Source organism: Hylobates moloch, unplaced genomic scaffold (genome assembly GCF_009828535.3).
Source record: "Hylobates moloch isolate HMO894 unplaced genomic scaffold, HMol_V3 SCAFFOLD_22, whole genome shotgun sequence".
Lineage (NCBI taxonomy): Eukaryota > Metazoa > Chordata > Mammalia > Primates > Hylobatidae > Hylobates > Hylobates moloch.
The window spans coordinates 24,211,644-24,222,066 of NW_026652297.1; positions in this window are offsets into that span (position 1 = coordinate 24,211,644).

Here is a 10,423-nt window from a genome sequence, read left to right on the forward strand (position 1 = left end):
AAACATGTAGGTAAATATAAATTATTATTTTGTCCTTGTTTCTTAACTTATCTTAAAGACACACTACAACTGAAAATAAAAATAGTTTTAAAAAATCATGATCAGCTTGTAGCTATTGCTCAACATGGAGAAAACTGGAAAGAATATGGCTTCCAACCTTACACAAAAATTTAGACACCAGATAATCTGAAAATTCCCTATTTTTCTCAAACCTAGCAGATAGCTGAGGTTTCAAGGCAACAAATACCTGAGGCTTTAAAGCAAACAACTAACCTGAAGTCTAAGGAAAAACATGTGCTCTTAGGAGAAAGGAGAGAATAACAATTGCTTACCTGGATCAGGGCCCTATACCAGCCAATAAGAAGAGTTGAAGCATTTATCAAATTACTAAGGGACATGTGTGAGGCAGGAGGAAATTATAAAGCTTCTGAGAACAATAGACCCCCCAAGTATTAACACTTATTTTCAGGTTCTTATCAATGAATCTTCCCAAGATTCACTAATGAGGGGCAACGAGTAAGAAAGTCCCACTTGTCCAAGATGGCCGACTAAAAGGCTCCCACTGAAAAGACCCATAACAGCATGCGAATCCTGCACCAGAAACTGAGGTATCCAGGTTCCCTCATGCGAACTGACTAGGTGGCTGATGTGACCCACAGAGAGGAAGAAAGACAGTGTGGCCCACCTGAGAGCCACATGGGACAGGGGAGCCCCCACCTTCCTACTCCCCAGCCAAGGGACAAAGTGAGTGAGCATGCTACCCAGCCTGGGAAAATGTGCTTTTTCCACAGACAACCCACGGATTGGAAGAAGATCCCACTCATGAGCCTATGCCACCAAGGCTAGGGTTCCAACCATGGAGCCATGGAGATTCTCAACAGCCACTAAGCTAGAATCTGCTTAAGCCTGCAGAGCTCCCAGGAAGAGGGGCAACCATCACCACAGCTGTGGCTGCCTGCCATCTAAGCAGTTTGAGCTCCTTGCGGGAGGGGCAACAGCCAATACTGGGACTGATAGCTGCCAAGCACACTAAGCTCCCAGGATGAGGGAAGGGTGGCAGCCATCTCTATAGCTCCAGGCCATGCTTTTCCCCTGCTGGAGTCAGGAAGGCTGAGCCACTTGGTCCCAAGAGGTATACCCTACAACCCAACACACTGGCTGGGACAGAATGTGGACAGAGTGCCTTTTCAGGCCTGACCCTGACCCATCCATCCTCACTGGGTGGGGCCTCCCTGCAAGAACTCTGACAACTCCAGCCAGGGCCTCAGAAACAGAACTCTGATCTCCCTGGGGCTGAGCCCCCAGGGGAAGAGGTGGCTGCAGTCTCCATGGACCAGCAGAATTAGCCTTTCCTCCTGCTAGTTCTAAGGAATCTGGGCAGCCCAGATGAATGGGTTTCCCCCACAAAGCATACCTCCTCTACCAAGGGACTGTCAAAGTGCTTCATTAAACAGGTCCTGCTCCCCATGCCACCCAACTGGATAAGACCCCACAACAGGGGTTGTCAGACACCCTATACAGGAGCATTCCTAATGGCATCAGGTCAGTGCCCCTCTAGGTCAGAGATCCCAGAGGAAGGAGCAGGCACCCATCTTTGCTGTTCATCAGCCTCCTCCAGGAACGGGAATGAACCAGATGAATAGGGCCTGAAGTGAATCCCCAGCAAACCACAGCAGCCCTATAGAATAGAGACCTTACCATTGCAAGAAAAACAAACAGAAAGCAACAACAACAGCATCAGCAAAAACAAAAAGTCCCCACAAAAACCCCATCCAATGGTCAGCAGCCTCAAAGATCAATACTAGACAAACTCAAAGATGAGAAAGAAATAAGGAATCAACAACAACAACAACAAACAGTGAAAGCTCAAAGGCCAGAGTGCCTCTTCTCCTCCAAATGATGGCAATGCCTCCCCAGCAAGGATACTGAACTGGACAGAGGATGAGATGTACGAATTGACAGAAGTAGGCTTCAGAAGGTAGCTAATAACAAACTCCACTGAGCTAAAGGAGCATGTTAAGATCCAGTGCAAAGAAGCTAGGAACCTTGATAAAAGGTTTCAGGAGCTGCTACCTAGAATAACCAGTTTAGAGAGGAACATAAATGACCTGATGGAGCTGAAGAACACAGCACAAGAACTTCAAGAATACACAAGCATCAATAGCTGAATCAACCAAGTGGAAGAAAGGATATCAGAGTTTGAAGACTATCTTGCTGAAATAAGGTATGCAGACAAGATTAGAGATAAAAGAATGAAAAGGAATGAACAAAACCTTTGAGAAATATGGGACTATGTAAATAGACCGAACCTACAATTGATTGGAGTACCTGAAAAAGACGGGGGGAATAGAACCAAGAAACACACTTCAGGATATTATCCAGGAGAACTTCCCCAACCGAACAAGACAGGACAGCATTCAAATTCAGGAAATACAGAGTACACCACTAAGATATTCCATGAGATTTTCAACCCAAGACACATAATCATCAGATTCTCCAAGGTTGAAATGAAGGAAAAAAATGTTAAGGGCAGCCAGAGAGAAAGGTTCAGGTTACCTGCAAAGGGAAGCCCATCAGACTAACAGCAAACCTCTTAGCAGAAACCTTATGAGCCAGAAGAGAGTGGGGGGCCAATATTCAGCCTTCTTAAAGAAAACAATTTTCAACCCAGAATTTTATATCCAGCCAATCTAAGCTTCATAAGTGAAGGAGAAATAAAATACTTTCCAGACAAGCAAATGTTGAGGGATTTTGTCACTACCAGGCCTGCCTTGCAAGCACTCTCGAAGGAAGCACTAAATATAGAAAGAAAAAGCCAGTACCAGCCACTGCAAACACACCAAAATATAGACCAATGACACTATAAAGAAACTGCATCAACTAGTGTGCAAAATAACCAGATAGCATCATGATGACAGGACCAGACTCACACATAACAATATTAACCTTAAGTGTAAATGGGCTAAATGCTCCAATTAAAAGACACAGACTGGCAAATTGGATAGTTAAGACCCATCGGTGCGCTGTATTCAGGAGACCCATCTCACATGCAAAGACACACATAGGCTCAAAATAAAGGGATGGAGGAAAATTTACCAAGCAAGTGAAAAGCAAAAAAAAAAAAAAAGCAGAGGTTGCAATTGTAGTCTCTGACAAAACAGACTTTAAACCAACAAAGATCAAAAAAGACTAAGAAGAACATAACATAATGGTAAACGGATCAATGCAACAAGAAGAGTTAACTATTCTAAATGTATATGCACTCAATACAGGAGCACCCAGATTCACAAAGAAAGTTCTTAGAGACCTAGAAAGAGACTTAGACTCTCACACAATAATAGTAGGAGATTTTAACACCCTACCGTCAATATTAGACAGATCAACAAGACAGAAAATTAACAAGGGTATTCAGGACTTGAACTCAGCCTTGGATCAAGTGGACCTAACAGATATCTACAGAACTCTCCACCCCAAATCAACAGAATATAAATTCTTCTCAGTGCCACATGGCACTTATTCTAAAATCAACCACATAATTGGAAGTAAAATACTCCTCAGCAAATACAAAATAACTGATGTCATTAAAAAAAGTCTCTCAGACCACAGTGCAATCAAATTAGAACTCAGGATTAAGAAACTCACTCAAAACCACACAATTACATGGAAACTGAACAACCTGCTCCTGAATGACTCCTGAGTAAATAATAAAATTAAGGCAGAAATCAAGAAGTGCTTTGAAACCAATGAGAAGAAAGAGACAATGTGCCAGAATCTCTGGGATGCAGCTAACACAATGTTATAGCACTAAATGCCCACATCAGAAAGATAGAAAGATCTCAAATTGACACCCTAATGTCACAATTAAAAGAGCTAGAGAAGCAAGAGCAAACAATTGCAAAAGCTACAAGAAGAATTAACTAAGATCAGAGCAGAATTGAAGGACACAGAAACACAAAAACCTTCTAAAAACATCAGTGAATCCAGGAGCTGGTTTTTTTTTTTTTTTTAATTAACAAAATAGACTGCTAGCTAAACTAATAAAGAGGAAAAGAGAATGATAAAGGGGATATTACCAATGGCCGCACAGAAATACAAACTACAGAGAGTACTATAAACACCTCTACACAAATAAACTAGAAAATCTAGAAGAAATTGATAAATTCCTGGATGCATACATCCTCCCAAGACTAAACCAGGAAGAAGTCAAATCCTTGAATAGAGCAATAACATGTTCTAAAATTGAGGCAGTAATTAATACCCTACCATCCAAGAAAAGCCCAAGACCAAAAGAATTCACAGCCGAATTCTACCAGAGATACAAGGAGCAGCTGGTACCATTCCTTCTGAAACTATTCCAAGCAATTAAAATGAGGGACTCCTCCCTAACTCATTTTATGAGGCTATCATCATCCTGATACCAAAACCTGGCAGAGACATAGCAAAAAGACAAAATTTCAGGCCAATATCCCTAATGAACATTGATGCAAAAATCCTCGATATAATACAAACAAATTCAATCCAGTAGCACATCAAAAAGCTTATCCACCATGATCAAATCAGCTTCATCCCTGGGATGCAAGGCTGGTTCAACATACACAAAACAATAAACATAACACATCACATAAACAGAACCAATGACAAAACCACATGATCATCTCAATAGATGCAGAAAAGGTCTTCCATAAAATATAAAAATTCCTTTATGTTAAAACCTCTCAATAAACTAGGTATTGATGGAACATATCTCAAAATAAGAAGAGCTATTTATGACAAACCCACAGCCAATATCATACTGAATGGGCAAACACTAGAAGCATTCCCTTTGAAAAGTTTCACAAGAAAAGGATGCCCTCTCTTACTACTCCTATCAATATAGTATTGAAAGTTTTAACCAGGGCAATCAGGCAAGAGAAATAAATAAAGGGTATGTGAACAGGAAAAGAGGAAGTTAAATTGTCTCTGTTTACAGGTGACATGATTGTATACATAGAACACCCCATCGTCTCAGCCTAAAAACTCCTTAAGCTGATAAGCAACTTCAGCAAAGTCTCAGAATACAAAAATAAATGTGCAAAAATCACAATCATTGCTATACACCAACAATAGACAAGCAGAAAGCCAAATCATGAATGAACTCCCATTCACAATTGCTACAAAATAATAAAATACCTAGGAATACAGATAACAAGGGATATTAAAGACCTCTTCAAGGAGAACTACAAACCACTCTTCAAGGAAATAAGAGAGGACACAAACAAATGGAAAAACATTTATCCTCATAGATGAGAAGAATCAATATTGTGAAAATGGCCATATTGCCCAAAGTAGTTTATAGATTCAATGCTATTCCCATAAACTACCATTGGCATTCTTCATAGAATTAGAAAAAAAACTACTTCAAATTTCATATGGAACCCAAAAAGAGTCTATATAGCCAAGATAATCCTAAGCAAAAAGAATAAAGCTGGTGGCATCACTCTATCTGACTTCAAACTATGCTACCAGGCTACAGTAACCAACACAGCATGGTACTGGTACCAAAACAGATATATAGAGCAATGGAACAGAACAGAGACCCTCAGAAATAATGCCACACATCTACAACCATACTTTGACAAACCAGACAAAAGCAAGTCATGGAGAAAGGATTACCTATTTAATAAATGGCGCTGGGAAAACTAGCTAGCCATATGCAGAAAACCGAAACTAGACCCCTTCCTTACACCTTATACAAAAATTAACTCAAGATGGATTAAAGACTTAAGTGTAAAACCTGAAATCATAAAAACCCTAGAAGAAAACCTAGGCAATGCTATTCAGGACATAGGCATGAAGCAATTACAGACAAAAGCCAAAATTGACAAATGTGATCTAATTAAACTAAAAAGCTTCTGCACAGCAAACAAAACTATCATCAGAGTAAACAGGCAACCTACAGAATGGGAGAAAAATTTTGCAAAATACACGTCTGACAAAAGGCTAATATCCAGAATCTCTAAGGAACTTAAACAAATTTACAAGAAAAAAACAACCTCATCAAAAAGTGGGCAAAAATATGAATGGACACTTCTCAAAAGAAGACATTTATGCGGCCAACAAACATATGAAAAAAGCTCAACATCACTGATCATTAGAGAAATGCAAATCAAAATCACAGTGAGAGACCATATCACACCAGTCAGAATGGCAATTATTAAAAAGTCAAGAAACAATAGATGCTTGTGAGGCTGTGGAGAAATAGAAATACTTTTACCAGTTGGTGGGGATGTAAATTAGTTCAACCACTGTGGAAGACTGTGGTGATTCTTCAAAGATCTAGAACCAGAAATACCATTTAACCCAGCAATCCCATTACTGGGTATATACCCAAAAGAATATAAATCATTCTACTATAAAGACACATGAACACATATGTTTATTGCAGCACTATTTACAATAGCAAAGACTTGAAACCAACCTAAATGCCCATCAATGATAGACTGGATAAAGAAAATGTGGCACATATACACCATGGAATACTATGCAATCATAAAAAGGAATGAGATCATGTCCTTTGCAGGGGCACGGATGAAGCTGGAAGTCATCATCCTCAGCAAACTAACACAGGAACAGAAAACCAAACACTGCATGTTCTCACTCATAAGTGGAAGTTGAACAATGAGAACACATGGACACACGGAGGAGAACATCACACACCGGGGCCAGTCGAGGGGTGGGAGGTGAGGGGAGGGAGAGCATTAGAACAAATAGCTAATGTATGCTGGGCTTAAAACCTAGACAATGGGTTGATAGGTGCAGCAAACCACCATGGCACATGTATACCTATGTAACAAAACTACACATTCTGCATTTGTATTCCAGAACTTAAAAAAAAAAAAAATAGAAAGCCCCACTTGTGGTGCATCTGAAGAGAGAACAAGGCAGCCACTGTGAGGAAGCCAGAATAACTTGTCTTGATGTTTCCCCGCTATCTCCCATGCTGAACAAAAGCTTTAAGCTCCTGAAGAGGAGCACTAAATTCTGTTGCCCTTACATCACAGGTGAAAACTTACTGTAGTTAGGGGAAGAGAACAGTAACAACAACAAAAAACCTTCTACTCTGGGAGAGGGGCAAAAAGGCCTGACCTTACAGATTCTTTGTCACCAGAAGAAGTACTGTGTCCGGAATTGGTGGGTTCTTGGTCTCACTGACTTCAAGAATGAAGCTGCGGACGCTCGCGGTGAGTGTTACAGTTCTAAGGGCAGCGCGTCCGGAGTTTGTTCCTTCTGATGTTCGGATGCGTTCGGAGTTTCCTCCTTCTGGTGAGTTCGTGGTCTCGCTGGCTCAGGAGTGAAGCTGCAGACCTTCGCAGTGAGTGTTAAAGCTCTTAAGGCGGCGCGTCTGGAGTTGTTCGTTCCTCCGGGTGGGCTCGTGGTCTCGCTGGCTTCAGGAGTGAAGCTGCAGACCTTTGCGGTGAGTGTTACAGCTCATAAAAGCAGCATGGACCCAAAGAGTGAGCAGTAGCAAGATTTATTGCAAAGAGCGAAAGAACAAAGCTTCCACAGTGTGGAAACGGGCCTGAGCCGGTTGCCGCTGCTGGTTCCGGCAGCCTGCTTTTATTCTCTTATCTGGCCCCTGATTGGTAGAGCTGAGTGGTCTGTTTTGACAGGGCGCTGATTGGTGCATTTACCATCCCTGAGCTAGACATAAAAGTCCTCCACGTCCCCATCAGATCAGTTAGATACAGAGTATCAACACAAAGGTTCTCCAAGGCCCCACCAGAGCAGCCAGGCACAGAGTGTCGATTGGTGCATCCACAAACCTCGAGCTAGACACAGGGTGCTGATTGGTGTGTTTACAATCCCTCAGCTAGACATAAAGGTTCTTCACATCTCCACCAGACTCAGGAGCCCAGCTGGCTTCACCCAGTGGGTCCCGCACCGGGGCTGCAGGTGGAGCTGCCCGCCAGTCCCACGCCGTGTGCTCGCACTCCTCAGCCCTTGGGTGGTTGATGGGACTGGGCGCTGTGGAGTAGGGGGTGGCGCTCGTCGGGGAGGCTCAGGCTGCACAGGAGCCCATGGAGGGGGTGGGAGACTCAAGCATGGCGGGCTGCAGGTCCCCAGCCCTGCCCCACGGGAAGGCAGCTAAGGTCTGGTGAGAAATCAAGCGCAGTGCTGGTGGGTCGGCACTGCTGGGGGACCCAGTACACCCTCCGCAGCCACTGGCCTGGGTGCTAAGCCCCTCACTGCGCAGGGCTGGCAGGGCCAGCCGGCTGCTCTGAGTGGGGGGGAGGGGCCGCCAAGCCCACGCCCACCTGGAACTCCAGCCGGCCCGCAAGCGCCGCACGCAGCCCCGTTCGCGCTCGCGCCTCTCCCTCCACACGTCCCTGCAAGCTGAGGGAGCCGGCTCCCGCCTTGGCCAGCCCAGAAAGGCACTCCCACAGTGCAGTGGTGGGCTGAAGGGCTCCTCAAGTGCCACCAAAGTGGGAGCCCAGGCAGAGGAGCTGCCAAGAGCAAGTGAGGACTGCCAGCACGCTGTCACCTCTCAGTACCAGATCACAGAGAAGCCTTCATCCCTGAGATCCAGTGTTTTAGCAGCTGCCTAACACTGAGAATAGATCCAAACAACGGAGGACACACTCCTTGCCTCTCACCACAAAGCCAGCAAGAGTTGAGTAGTCAGCAACAGCACTCAACCAGTAGAAAAAATAAAGATACTTAAACAGGTACTTTTCAAAAGAAGATATCCAAATGGCCAATAAATATTTTAAACTATGTTCAACTCATTAGTAATCAGTAAAATGTGTCTTAAATGTAAATGAGACGTGACTAGGATGTACGAAACTAAAATAACTGACAAATGAAGCGCTTACACGGAAGTATAAGAAGAGGAATTCTCATAAACTGTTGAGGGGGTCGTAAATGATACATGTGGAAGATTGAAATTTTTAATAAAATTAAACATATACCTGCTCTCTGACCCAATAATTCCAAGGTATGTGTTCCAAACAAATGAGTCCACACATCCACATAGAAACTTCTATGAGAAGGACATTGCAGACTTAGTAATAACAGCCCAAAGTAAGAGACAATCCAAATGTCAATCAACAATAGAAAGGTAGAATAACTCATGGTAAAATCATATGATGAAATACTTTATAGCAATGAAAGGAATGAAATACAACTATAGACAACATCACACATGAGTCTCACAATCAAAATTTTAGTGAAAGGAGCTAGACAGAAAGGAATATCTACTGTATGATTACATTTTTATAAAGTTCAACAACAGGCAAAATTAATCCCTAGTGATAAAATCCAGAAAGAGATAAGCTTTATGGAAGGGACTAGGCTAGTGACTGGGAGGGCATATGAGGAGCGCCCATAATGCTTTATTTTTTTATTTGCCTAGTAATTACCAGTTTGTTCACAATGTCATAATTACTTAAAAGGCACGTGTATGATTTGTGAACTCTCCTACATGTCTGTTAGAGTGCAATAACTTTTATTGTTAAAAATAATAAAAATAAAATAAAGCAAAGTAAAGCATATTGAACTCCAAACTTGAGTAAAATCAATTACTGTGTAATTGGCAGCTATTTATTGATCTAAATTTTTTTCCTGGAAACAAACATTCTGTATTAGGTAAGTGGCTGTGGCATGGGTTCCATTCTTGGTCTTGATAGGCAGCCCTGTGGAGTCAGTTCAGGTTAAATTAGTCTTTGAGAGAGCAGTGCCCAGTGGGCAGCTTCTCTTTGCTCTTTTCTAGACTTTTTACTTGTTTACTTTATGCTCCCTTCCTGCTGAGATGTTTCTGGTATTAACAACAAATAAATGACAGCTGTAGCCTATGAAAAGTAATACCTTAGGTAATTCTTTTGTGATGAATCATCTGATTTTTTATTAATTCTTGTCCTTTTTGATTCTAAGAGAAAGCAGAGGGCATCACCTGGAATCCTGCCACTGATGAACACCCTTGCTGTTTACTTGCCAATAATTGAGGTATAACAATAGCAGTTATAACAATAGCAGTTATAACAATAGCAATGCTCATTTGCACAGCATTTTAGAAAACATTTTTAAAATGAATTATCTCATTTGAACTTTATATCAGTCCTGTTAAGAAAAGTGGAGCACATGAGAACACATAGACACATAGAGGGGAACAATAGACACTGGGTCCTGCCAGAGGGTGGAGCATGGGAGGAGGGAGAAGATCGGGAAAATTAACTAATGGGTACTAAACTTAATACCTGGGTGATGAAATAATCTGTACAACAAAACCCCATGACACAAGTTTACCTATATAACAAACTTGCACATGTACCCTTGAGCTTAAAATAAAAGTTAAATTAAAAAAAAGAGTAACAATTGCAGTGGATTGAAAAATGTTTAATCCTTATGCTTACTCTGATTTTTTTTTAGATACAGAAAATATTTTATT